Source organism: Sturnira hondurensis, unplaced genomic scaffold (assembly GCF_014824575.4).
Source record: "Sturnira hondurensis isolate 20B ecotype Veracruz unplaced genomic scaffold, ASM1482457v3 Scaffold0011192, whole genome shotgun sequence".
Taxonomy (NCBI): Eukaryota; Metazoa; Chordata; class Mammalia; order Chiroptera; family Phyllostomidae; genus Sturnira; species Sturnira hondurensis.
Window position 1 is genome coordinate 129,737 of NW_028083823.1, and position 14,333 is coordinate 144,069.

The window sequence follows — 14,333 nt, forward strand, 5'->3', positions numbered from 1 at the left end:
TATTAATTTACATGTAAATTTACAAGTTGCTTGAGCAGCACAAAAATTTTTCAATAATAGTTCACTATGATATTATGTTTTTAAATATTCTAAATATATTTATACACACTGTATATGTATGTAATTTTCCTCATAAAACACATTGCTTAAATAAATACCTTAATATGTTCAACCATGTAAAAATATAACTACATATAACACTAGCAATTATTTCATGAAATTCCTCCCATATTTATTGTGTGATTGTGCCAGGGTAATTTGGGCTGCCCATAACAGTTAGAATTCAATTTGTGAAATGGCCACCTCTTTGAGCAAATTTGTTCTGTGTAGCACTCTCAGGAGTAGGTAAATGCTGGTGCATGGGTTAAGATGCAAAACTAATTACTTCATCCAGCAGAATGCCAGAAAGTTTCCCTGGCTTCTCGGAATTGCATCATAAAGGCACCCAAGAGGTTTCCCTTTAAGAAATCAAAAAACCTCCCAAAGCCCTCCAATTGCTACTGTCCCTGAACCTGGTACCACTATCAAGCATCCCTACATTAAATTTTATATACATTTATGAAAATGTATTTGACCATTAGGAAACACTGTTTAAGCAACATAAATTTGCAGAACAACATCGGCAGACTCTTTGAAGTATTGTAGATAATTAAATTCATTAGTTTTCAGAAATATAAATAAACCTCTATGATGAACAGTCAGTTAAAGCCGTTCGACAATGATATAGGTTGATTTTTTTTTCCCGGGAGATAGTGAAAGCACTAATCACTTTGTCACTTGTAATTCAAGCAGTACCTGGGTGGCTGCCTACCAGGGACCTACCGATTACATAGGAAATGATATCATTTCCAATTCTATGACTATATGGTTATATAGCAATGCAGATCGTAAACTTAACTTTTTGAACTAAAATATAAATCCTGAGCTTTAAAATAGGTGCTAGTCTTTAGTATAGTGTTAAATAGGCAAACGTTAGTCACTCTTGTTGTCCCTATTTTGGAAAGGAAGCTCTCTCTACTGTTTTCAGAAGGATTGTGGCTTATTCTCATCTCTCAAAAAATGTCAAAAGAATTTACCTGAAAAAGACATTCATTCTCCTTTCTTGCGGGTTTCTCTCTTGGTAATGTGAAACACCACCCAAAGGCCCCTGTGCTTTTTTTACTCCATGTTCCACATTCCTTTGGAAAGAATTTTGATTAAAATGAGTATTGATCTTTATACTAGGGCTTTCCTCAGTAGTGTTTTGCTGGTTATCTTGACATGTGGAGGAAAAAATATGATGGTAGAGGGGACAAGATAAGTCAAAGAGACCCTACTGGAGGCCCCTAAACATGTCAGCGGCATATTAAAATGCTGATATTGAGCAGCACCGTATTTGAACAGATAAATGTAGTGACAAGCTGAAGGCAAAAGTCAAACACAGTCGGTTGTTGGAGCTCATACACAAACTGATAACCAAAAAGGGACGATGAGTGATTTACTCATTGCCTTTATAATATATGCCTTTTTTTTGTATGCAGCTTGATTTTGTGACTTGTTTAACTTTGTTCTGAATATTGGTTAAATTTTTTCCACTTTGATTTCAAAGGCACATATCTGTAATTAATACAAAAGTATTAGAAAGAACCATGGACCTAATATGAATACTACGAAGAAAAGAAAAAGGGAAGAACAAGTATTAGGATTTTGAGCCTTGATAATTAGTTTGCACAACTAAATCTTATAGTTAACTGGAAACATTGAATAAAAATCAGCCAATGGGCCTGGTGAGAAATATAGGTTCTTACCTCACCATCATTTGCTTGCTGTTCATGGGCTGGTATGAGAATGTAGAACTCACAAATTTCCTTATCATAAAAGAAAAGCAAATGGTTAAAATGGAGAAAGAAAGAGGTTAATAGTGTTGCTGTTTCCTCTTTAAAATGTGAGGACCTTGGAAAAATTATTGTGAAGTGCTCTTAATTTAAGGCCGTGGCTCCAGAGACTTGTCTCTGGATCAGCAATATCAGCATCACCCGGGAATGTATAAGAATAGCAAATTCTCCATGGTCACACCTCTGTCACATTAGACTCTCTGAGGGTGAGGCCCAGGAATCTGTGTTTTAACAAGCTCTCCAGGCCATTCCCATACACACTCAAGTTTGAGAACCACTATTAAGGTTACCAAGCAACAGCTCACAAGAGCTTAACTTTTCAGGGATCCAAGGCATAATAAATTCACATCAAACTGAGAGTTTTTATCTTGTAGGTCTCCACTTGTTTCTCCATAATTATTTCCATGTTGTTCCAAAAGCAACATATTTTATGAGAAGCGATGATGAAATTAATACTTCCACCTCTCTCCAAAAAAATGAGCCTCCTTAAGACTACCTTCATCCTACCCCCACACCCCCCACCCTTGCCTCTGGCAACAACCAATCTGATGTAAATACATAAACTAATGAAAACTGATGAGCAGAAAAAAAGGTTTTAAATAAATTTACAATTTTGTGTTGGGCCACATTCATAGCCATCCTGGGCTGCATGCGGCCTGTGGGCCACAGGTTGGACACTGAATAGGTGACTAAATTATAATGTTAAAATCCATCACATACCATGTAATTTTCTAATATTTTATTTTTTGAAAGTGCTTCTGCTTTGCAGATGTCCTCAAACACATACTTAGTTCAGATTCAACAACCGAATCTTACGAGTTCGATGCTTTTACATTCCACAGATAAGCAACACCGTAAGTACATTGGTATGTCTTTTTCTGTCTGACTTCTTCCACATAATATCATGCTGACAATACTGTATTGTACATTGAAAGTTGCTAAGAGAATAGATCTTAAAACCTCTCACTACAAAAACAAATCATAACTATGTGAAGTGTTAAATTATAGTGGCCATCATATTGCAATACATACATCTATCAAATCTTTATGTTGTACACCTTAAACTTATACAATATTGTATGTCCATTTTATCTCAATAGCGCTAAAAAAACCACCAGTGAGCCTCCTGACTATTAGGTCCATGGTTCATTCTAATACTGAGCTTTTAACTCAGTATTAGAGTTAAAAGCTCTGGTTCATTCTAATACTAATTGTTTTAGTATGAGATACTAATACTAATACTTTTGTATTAACAATTGTTTTAACTCTCTAGTTAGCTATCACCATAATTACTATGAAACAATTCTCGGCTATATACTAACCAAAGTTGTGTCCTAGATTTTACACCATTTAAGGCGCAAGTTTGAACAATTAATCTCCATCTGGTTAAAACTTGGAGTGATCCCAAAGGGATCGAATATCCAGTTATTACTTCTGGAGAGCCAGCTTGAGCCAAAAGATCAAGATGACAGCCATCAGAGGGGACCCATTCAATCTTATCTTCTTCTTTAATTGCTTTTCTTTCTCTAAATATTTTCCCTGGCATATGGGAATATGTAACTCAATATCTGTTATAAGTACTACAGAGGTCGTGCACACAAAAGATTCTCAGTCCTTTTGATAAACAAGCCTATACATCAATACATTAACTACTTACTTCTTATCATATTGTTTGTTGGTAACGCAGCACACTTATTCCAAATCCATCTGCAATATATTTTTATAATGGATCTATTTTCTTTGTACTATGTACCTAGCCATCAAATGTAGTCAAGTATGGAGGCTTATAATTGGTTTTTAAGCTTATTTGAAACTAACCATCTGTTTCTTTTTCCAGAAGTGTCCATACATTTCTTTCAACCTTTTCAATAAATCCACCATAATCGTCTTTCCAAATTAATTTGGCAGCTCATTGCAAGTGTGATTGGGACAAAAGAATAATCCCCCCAAATCTCTACATGCAAAAAAAAAAGTGTGATTCATTTTTACCCCTAGTTTTTTTTTTTATCTTTGTGAAAGGCACTTTAGAAATAATTGGCTCCTTATTACAAAGAATAAAGTCCTGTATTAAGAAGGCTCTCCAGAATTACCTGGAGGATGATGTTAGGCAGACCTGCCAATAATCATCACACCTTGACCTCTCTGAACAGTTTTTCTTTTTTAGCACTAAGGCATTTTAGTATGTCAGCCTGATTTTTGACATCTGTTCCTACTGCTCCGGCCCCAGAGTGACTTGTGGAGCTCTACTCGTTTTGGTCCCGAGTGCTATGTTAATGCTGTGCTCGCCCCAGTTAAATTTTAGCCATGAGGGCAGGACTCAGACTTGTTCCCTTACAGGATTCACTTTTCTAGATTCTTAGAGTAGAAAAAAGAGGAAGTGAAATAGAAACGTCTGTTTACTACCTATGACAGGCAGAATCCCTTGAGCCTGTTTGAATTTTGAGCTCAGTAGTCCTGCCTTCCTGCCATTCATTTATTTTACTGTTTTGTAAAATAGAAAAGAATGTAAAACATAACCCCACATATTTATCTCTTTACTGTCCTCTTCATGCATTCTTACTATCATAAAAAATCAAAGAAGTAATAAATATACCTGTATATGTAAACATACACCTGTACTTGTTTTATATCTCTAATACAAAGAAGAATCTATTTACAACAGTCTCTGTGAAACTGGAGAACTTTGCTTATGGTACAAGTTAACCTCTGTACTTGAAGAACTACTAGTATAAATGACTTATAAGTGAAATTGAATGTTATCTCTGTTCAACAAAACAAAATTTTGTTTTATTTTGATAAACTACTGAGATAAACACTGAGCTAAGTATGTGTTTGAGGACATCTGCAAAGCAGAAACACTTTCAAAAAATAAAATATTAGAAAATTACATGGTATGTGATGGATTTTAACATTATAATTTAGTCATCCATTCGGTGTCCAACCTGTGGCCCACAGGCCGCATGCAGCCCAGGATGGCTATGAATGTGGCCCAACACAAAATTGTAAATTTACTTAAAACCTTTTTTTTCTCATCAGTTTTTGTTAGTTTATGTGTTTTACGTAGCCCAAGACAACTCTTCTTCTTCCAGTGTGGCCCGGAGATGCCAAAAGTTTGGACACCCCTGAAGGTCAGACATTTTTAGATACTTGTAAATTTACTTTATGGTTTAATGTTTTAACACGTCATAGCAGTATGTTGGTGGTGGGGAGTGAGAGTCTATGGCAAATGATAGCCTCAAATATATTAACTGACCTCTGAAAAAAACCTGACCAGGTGTTTATTGTGACTAAACTTTCTATATTCATTCTCCAGGGAAATATGAATCTGATAAACATAGTATTCTAAAGTTGGGAAATTATATATATACAATTTAAATAATATATTTCTATTATTTATCTATTTTATATTTTACATTCAGCACATTGAATTTGTACTTCAAAATATCCGAGGTGGGACGATACAAGTGTATTTTGCAATTACAGCCCATTGTTTTTAAAGGATTTACAGTGATATGTGAATCCTTTGCTTTACTTCTAGTCATATTTTTAACATTTTGGGTTTGTGTATTCATTGGTTTACAGCTTTGCTTTTATAAATTTATAAACAGAAAGTTTCTCAGTCTGAGATACATAACTTAATTTACTTCAGACAAATTGCAGTAACAGAACAACAGCTAATATTTATGGATATGTTTCTATGGGCTGGTTATGGCACTAAATATTTTGCTGCACTATCTCATTTGAGCTTCAAAGCAGTCCTATATGTTAATGAAGAAACCAGTGTGAAGAGTTTATGTAATGTGGGCAGTAGAGCTTCAACTGAGATTTTTACCCATGTAGAACTGGCCTTGGGACCCATGAATTTCAAGTAAATTCAACATATAAATATAAACATATTTACTTTGTCATTCTGCCATCATCAATGTCACATACAAAATTCCCCTAGATACTCTTCTCTTTTCCCCAGAGTGAAAGGTAACCAAAGTCCAAAAGAACTTTTAAAAATCACTTCCACATCATCCTACAATGTCAAACTCAAATATGACCTTCTTGGCAGATAGTACTTTTCAAAGATGGCCATAATAAATACCTATCTTATCCTATAAGCGCTTCTTAAAATTTGAAGTTGACATTCTTTCCTCAAGAGGTAGCGTGTGTGTTTCTCCCCATGAACCTAGGCTGATTATTATGATTGCCTAGATCAATGGAATTTGGTAAAAGTGATAATGCATGAATTGCAAGGCTAGGTCATAAAAGGATACATACACGGTTTCTGCCTTCTACCCTCCTCTCCCCTCTCTTCTTCCTCCTCCTCCTCTTTCTCTTCTTTTTTTTTTCACTCTCTTTTTCTATGTCTGTCTCTTTCTCTTGTCTCTTTCTGTGTTTTGGGGACCCTGAACAAAAATGCAAAGATGTCGGCTAGCCTGAAACCTCCACATTATACACATCATCCAGGGAAATAACATAGAGATAGCAATACTGAGGAGCGCCAATTTTTCATCTCAGCTGTTTCCATTACTAAACATGAGAGAAGACACCTGCAAGGTGATTTTAGTCATAGCCACAATCTGACTTCAATTTTTTAGGTATTCTGAATAAGAACCACCCAGTTTAGTTGCTCCTAAATTCTTGATAAACATTGTCTTCAATCAATGAGTTTGAGTGAAATTTGCTATAGATGGACATGTAATGCTGGTGGAAATAAAATGGAAACTTCAGAGCTTAGAAATGCACCATACTTGCATAGAGGTCTAAAAGGCATAATAATTAGTTCTTGTTATGGCACTGCATAATGAAATTGATAAGATGATTTTAGAGAAAGGTTAAAAACTCTGAGGGCTGACTAGAATCCTTCCAGAAGAGAAAAATTCTATAAGTGAAGTGCATGAAAAAGGTCCAGAAAATCTGCTGAATTGATTCTACTGGGTACCCAAGGCAAAGATAGTTTTTTCCCCCCACAAATTAAATAAAAGAAACAGTTCTGGCCTAAGACGGGTGAGAATTGGACATGGAAATAATCACAAAAGTTCTCAGCCTTCTGGTAACTTCTAATGCAGAATATTAGATTAATGTTTACTGGGGAGACCACACAGAGATGAGGAAATTGAAATCCAGAAATATTAACTAAATTGCTTTAGGTGATGCAGAACCTGACTCTGCCTTAACTTTCTGGCTTCTGACTCATATCCCTGGAACTGTCTCTGGGAGACCAATTTACTAGGGGGCCTTTCTGAGTTAGCTTGAATTGAGAATAGAACCTTGGGAGACAATCAAACCAAGATTTTCTGTGAGTTTAACTTTAGAAGCCAAAGTAACAGATACAATGCCAAATCTTGAAGGAAGGAGGAAAATAATTCATTTAAGACCAAACCAAGATTTAGAAACTACAGAAGAGTAGAAATAGGGCATAATCCAGAGAGGAGGGTGACACTCCAAACCCATGGGTATTGTGCAAGCTCATATATATAATACTTATGTATGAAAATATATAATATATATTAGCTACTTGAAAGATAAACTATCAAGACAGTCAACCACAGAACTAGGGAGGAAAGCTGAGACTAGAATCCAGCTTTCCCAAACTAGAAGAAATAATTATGGATGATCTTAAATTCCAAGGTAAAGATTGTGGACTTTGTGTTTGCAAATCTTACTGATCAACCTCTTTTTGCTTTTTATTTTATTATTTGTTTCATAGGCCCACTTTAGGTTATTTCCCATGAATAGCTACTTGAGTAAGAAGGGATTTAAACAGAGTTTCACATAAAGAAAACTGGGATGAACCTAAGGAAAATAAATATTAAGGGTGGAATATACATTTACCACATGACCCAGAATGTCAATCCTAAGCACTTAGTGCACAGAAATGTAAATTTAAATCCAGATAAAAGTGTTCACATGATTAATCACATCAGCTTATTTGTAACACCCCCAAACTGGAAACTCTGAAAATGTTCTACAACAGATGAATGGTTAACAAACTATGATATATCTGTACCATGGAATATGGCTCTGCCATAAAAATAAATAAAGTATTGATACACAATAAGTTGGTTCAACCTGAAGGCTGTCCAGTTTAGTTAAAAAAGACAACCTCAAAATGTCACATACTGTCTGATTCATATATAATGACATTCTAGAAGTAACACAGTTACAGAAATGGAAAACAGATCTGTGAGTGTCAGGGGTTAGGAACGGTGGAGGAAAGAGTTGTGGATGTGACTATAAAGTGATAGAAAAGGAAATTCTTCTGGTGACGGAATTATTGTCTATCTTGATTATAGCCGTTGTTATACAATTCTACACAAGTGACGGACTGGCATAGACCTATACACACATATTGTACCAACATCAATTTCCTTGTTTGGATTTGGCTCTATAGTTATATAAGATGCAACCATTAGAAGAAACTAGGTGGGCAGTACATAGTGTCTCTCTGTACTAATTTTGCAGTTTCCTTTGATTTGACAATTATTTTCAAATAAAAAGTGAAAAATGTTCAGAAGCACTTCTGACAGATAGTACACAGATAATGTAATAGAGGGCAGAGTTTCAGTGAAAACGAAATTCTTCAGAGGACTAAAGTTCACACACACAAGTCAGAGTAATTGTATGTGGTTATGGGTATTTTCCACTATGCTATATTTTATAAGATTTAGCAAAAGCAAGTGATATCTACTAGATATACAAGTAATAGGTGAGGTTGGGCCTATTAAATGGTCACAATACTGATGCCATGTTGACTCCTCCTACATAGTAAACTCAACCTTCTAAGTGTTGCGAAAACATGGCTTTACCCCATATGTCTCTGAATGATGCAAAAACTACATAAAGTAAGTAAGCCATAGCTTGATTCCAAAACCTCGGTTTTCCAGTGTTGGAGTGACTGCTCATGAACAGACAAGAATGGGAGTGGGATTATGGGTAAAGAGCTAAATAAGGTAAAATAAAGCAGGGAAGAAAGCATGCAGGAGAAGACGACGATGTTTTGTAAAAAACTGAAATATTTGTTTAGTCAACTGTGCAAGTAAGGTCCAAATGAAAAGAGAGGGAAAAAAGAATAAGCATTCAGCAGAGATATGCGGTCTTTAAATTGTTCCTTAACAAATCTAACTAGGATGCAGTAAAATTCAACATCATTCAGTTGCTGAATGCAAAGATGTGTGCATTACTGTAAATCTTTCTTTACATCTTAGGATATTCCTTAAAGGAAATAAAAGGGACAATAACAGAATAGAGTAGTGTAATCAAGCAATTTTTTTTCTCACAAGTAAATCTTCAGTTTGTCTATTTTTTAAAAAGACAGAACAAAAAACCTAATATGCTTTGTTAAAACAAATGGTCAATTTTTAGTGCTTTTTGTGCCTTCATGGAACAGGGGGAAGCAAATGGAAAATGGACGTGATGGAACAAACTTGTTCCATCACGTCCCTTTTGCAAATTTGAGTCTATGGCTCTGTTCATTGTCTACCTTTAAATCCAAACACATTACTTTTGTCTTTATACTGTCTTTGTCTCCGTGGCATCAAATCACTACTAAGTTTATTGAAAAACAACCATGTGGGGGTAATAAAGATCATATGGCAATCTCCCTGAATGTATAAATATGTATTTCTGTGTGCATGACCTCTACCAGAGTTTTGAACACGACCTTCCATACCCAATTATTTGCATTTGATGCCATGTAATACCCACAAAGAATCACATCAATAATTTCTATCTTTTGTGGATATAACATTAAATTAATTTTTCTAGTCTTTGTTAACTGTTAATTTGAACATGCATTATCTACATTTGCATCAAAGCATCAGTTTGAAAAAAGCTTGCTCACTTGTTATCTCTGTTGATGGCAGAAGATTGAAAATCCCAATGAAGCAAGACTTTTTATGTTTCTAGGATTATGTCTGCCATCATTGTCTTTCCTCCCTGAAGTAGCTGAGAGAATAACAGTGCTCTTCTATCAGTTTATCAGTAAGAACACAGAGGTGACTTTGGAGCCAAAAGATGACCACAACGATGTTTAAGGAGGAATCCTCAAACACTAAGGCATCTGTTATGATCCTTAACAGATCATTGTGAAGGTAGATGACCTAAATATTTCAACGTTCCATGTTGTTACATACAGATTAGTAAAGATAGGTGTAAGGAGTGATGGACATGTTCATTAAAACTGAAGTAGTCTGAAGAAAATCAGTTTCTACCTAAAGACTATTTTTGTTTGATTGAATTAACAATATTCATCAGTTCAACTTCAGTCTTTCACTCTATTAATATTTTATTGGCTGTTTCAACCTATACTGTAGCAGACCCTGTCCAGCAGAGTCCGCCTGTTGTGGCTGACGAGGAGAATCAATGCACAGGCGACAATGATCCTGTGTGGATAAAGGGAACGAACGGCAAGGTTGCTCTCTCAAAGGGAGAGCGCCTCTGGATGCCTCGGCCACTCCCTCAAGAGGGGAGCACCCTGACCCTTGCCTAGATAGGCTTTTATTATCTTCCTGGGGTCTTACATCAAAGAAATATTTATTATCTATCACATAGAATATTATTATCTACATTCTAGGTACAATCAAGGAAATAAAAATAACATGCAGAGGGGGATGGTAATGAGCTGATTAGCTCTGTCCTTGGGAGAGCTCACACAGGCTTTGGATAATTCCTTGGAGATAGACAATACACATTTGTTGTTTTAGACCAGGCAGGGTAATGGAGTTTTAGTAAGAGCAAGTTATAACAATCTGTAAGCATTTTCTAGGCCTGATTCCCACAGGAAAACTCGGTTTGCAAGTCTGGGTTCTGCCTACCCCTTTGCATCTGTAGGTTTTCCATACAGAGCTGAGTCACATTTGCCAGGCCATGACAAACCGGTCCCCTAGGCTATACTATCATTTTACTTTTCTATTCCACACCCCACTTAGATAGTACATATACATATATTTGAATAGTCATGTATCCTAGATAAATATGGAGTTTATTGCTTCACTCAACAGGAATTTGAACATTGCTAAATGTGCATTTACTTCACTGCACATAACCACTACATAGTATGCATCCTCACTTTATTTCCCTTTTTTCTTTAGAGGGACACTTATTTCTCATAATGTCATATTATTACCACCAATAGAGTAATGAACATGCACACATATGTTCCTGTGCTGATCTATGCTTTTATATCTCTTCAGTAGCCTCAGGACGGGATGGTGTAAAGCGTTGGATGACCATGTATCCCACTTTATCCAGAATAATCCCAGTTTATGCCAATGATCCTGGGATAGTTATCCAATGTCACACTTTAGTATGGAAATATTGTAAAAATATTCTAGACATGGGATGTGTGCATACATAACCAAGTACTTATAAAAATGATCCCCAGATTATGTCTAATATTTTCTACTCTTTCCTGTACTACATGTGAGTTCCTATTTCAATATATTCTATCAAGATTTATCATTAGCAACTGTCAGATGTCTGCAATCTGAAGCCTATCAGTGATCCCTGTTTGCCATTTTAATGTGCATTTTTTTCCTGATTGCCACTGAGATTTTATTGTACTTTTATTTATTTACTTGTAAGCCTTTTCGGATTTTCCATTTGTGAATTAGTGAATTAATTACTTAGACTTATTCCCATTTTTATATTGAATGTTCTGCCACTTTTATATTATACATACTGATCACCTTTCAGTTTTAGATATAATTTTTCTCAGTGTGTTATATATCTATAAACAGATAATCTCCTTTTAAATAAATATCTGTAATTTTTGGTGCAATCAAGTTAATCACAAGTGTGAGTGTTTCCTTCCTTTTGAAATCTTATTTAAGAAGTTTACCCCATTCCAATGGCACAAAGTCATTTACTACAATTTAGTTTATTGGTTTCATTTGTCCACATTTCATATTCAAATAGCTAATCCATGTAGAGTTTACCTGGAAATAATGATAAGAAGTAGAAGATAAACTTATTTTTTCTCTATATATTAATCTAAGTTTTCAAAACCAACTCACAAACACTGCAACAATTCCACACCATTTGTGGTGGCCCCTTCGTAATGTGTCCTTTACCTTTATGTTTACAGCACCACCACAGAGCTTCCTATTCCACTGCACACTCTATCTGTGTATTCATGCAACAAAGTCACACTGTTGGTTTTATTTTGCATTTTGCTATGACTTTCTAGATTGCTGTAATACATGTTATGGAAAGTCTCTGTTCTTGGAGCTTTTAATTTTTCTTCCTTAAAAGTATTTGTGTGTACGTAATTTCACATATAAAGTCTATACTAGCACCCTGGCTGGTGTAGCTCAGTGGATTGAGCCCGGGCCTGCAAACCAGACGATTTCGGTTGGATTCCCAGTCAGGGCACATGCCTGGGTTGCAGGCCAGTTCCCAGCAGGGGGTGCATAAAAGGCCACCATACATTGATATTTCTCTCCCTCTCTCCTTCCCTTCCCCTCTAAAGATAAATGAATTAAAAATATTTTAAAAAAACAAAGAATTAAAAGAAAATTCTATACTAGGTATTTTAAAGGCAACAAAACTCCATCACTTAGAGTGCACATGAGTGTTATATGCTCTTGTATTGGGCAACTTTGCTAAACTCCCTTGTTAGTGCCAGTAGCTTGCCTGGTGATTTATTCAATGTTCTACAGAGATAATCACATTATCTGAGAATATGACAGGATTTTTCTTTCTCTTTTAATTCTTATAATCTTGTTCACTGTTTCTCACATTGGTCAGGCCTCCAATTGCATATCAAATGGAAGTAACAGCAGGAATTCTTTTCATGTTTGATATCTTACAGGGATTAGGTTTGAATATGTTGCTCCATCATTTATTTGCTTCAATGAACTTTGTAAATATATAGTTGAGTTTTTGATTTATGATAGCAAAGTGAGCAGATTTCTTTTTGATCACAGTTGTCACTTAAGGAAGAAAACATTGAGGTCTTTGTTTTCATTTAAAGTAATAAACATCTATATATTGGTTTGAATGCAATCTTATGGTATCCTTCTTTACCTTTCCTTATATGTGTTAGTTTATAACAAAATAATTTCACATTTCTACTAAAATTGTTGATATATCCATTTCTGTTTATGTTTTCTCAGTTGTTGCTTTGCATAGTTTAAGGTTGTATTATTGCTTGCTTATACACTAAGAATTGCTTTGTCTGCTTCATCACTACTATATGCCATTTCCCAAATCATCCACCATTTATATAACCATTTCCAACATTCAATTCCACAGGCACCCAGCAATGACAGTTTCTGGTTTCTACATTATGCAATAATTTTGCCTTTTGCTTAAGCCATTTTGGTTGCTTTTATATCATTGGAAATGATATAATCCTTAATGATTTTCTGATGCAGCACTTTATTGGTGTTTATTTGGAGGATCCTAGTCTAATCCTAGTGGGCATTATGGTCACATTTGCATAGATTTCCTTTTCTGTTGCCTCACATTTCTACCCTCCCACTTCAGCCTCCCTTTACCTCTGCTTACTTTCTATGAAATTCCTTGTAGGGCATTATTTATATTATTTCCTATCAAATCTTACAAACATCCTAAAAGGTAATAGACAATTCATTGATATCTGATTTCTTTGAAGATTTTATTTATTTATTTATCTTTAGAGGGGAAGGAGAGAGAGAGAAACATCAATGTATGGTTGCTTTTGGTGTGTCCCCTGCTGGGAGTTGGCCTGCAGGGAACCGGCCTGCAACCCAGGCATGTGTCCTGACTGGGAATCGAACCGCGATCCTCTGGTTCGCAGGCCCGCACTCAATCCCCTGAGCTACACCAGCCAGGGGTGATATCTGATTTTTTAAATTACAGCTAATCCGTATGCCTCTAAGGATGGAAAGACAAACTAGAATAGCAACCACACTTTTGAATGAAGTGTTTTAATTAGAATAAAAGGCATATTGATGTCACAGGACCCATTTTTCTAGTAATGTTTCTTATATGGAAGAAAATGTGCTATTTCTATAACTATGAAAAAGTTTTATAGAATTTTAAAGATTTAACAGCAAAATGATATCAAATTCAATTTGAAAACTGTGACCTGATGGAAACTTCTCCCTATCCTTTTAAAATTTTCCTCAACATTACTTATGATGAATTAGCAGTGGCCCGTGGTGCTTGCATCTTGAAGGAGAGTAAAGTCAAAAGCCACTGTCTTTCAGGTCTCTTCCCTATGAAGTTGATACTTATTTTAAAATAAGATAGATTAAACAAGGAATCAAAAAATGGGGTAAAAATGGAGCCAACTGTCCCTGCTGATGAAATCATAGAAACCAGATTTAGCATTAGATGTATAAGGACAGAATTAATCACACTTTGTCTTTTTTTTTCTGTACTGTCTAAAACATCAAAAGCAATTATGAGAGAATATTGCCCTGCCTGGTGTGACTCAGTGGATTGAACACTAGCCTGCAAACTGAAGGGTCACTGGTTCGGTTT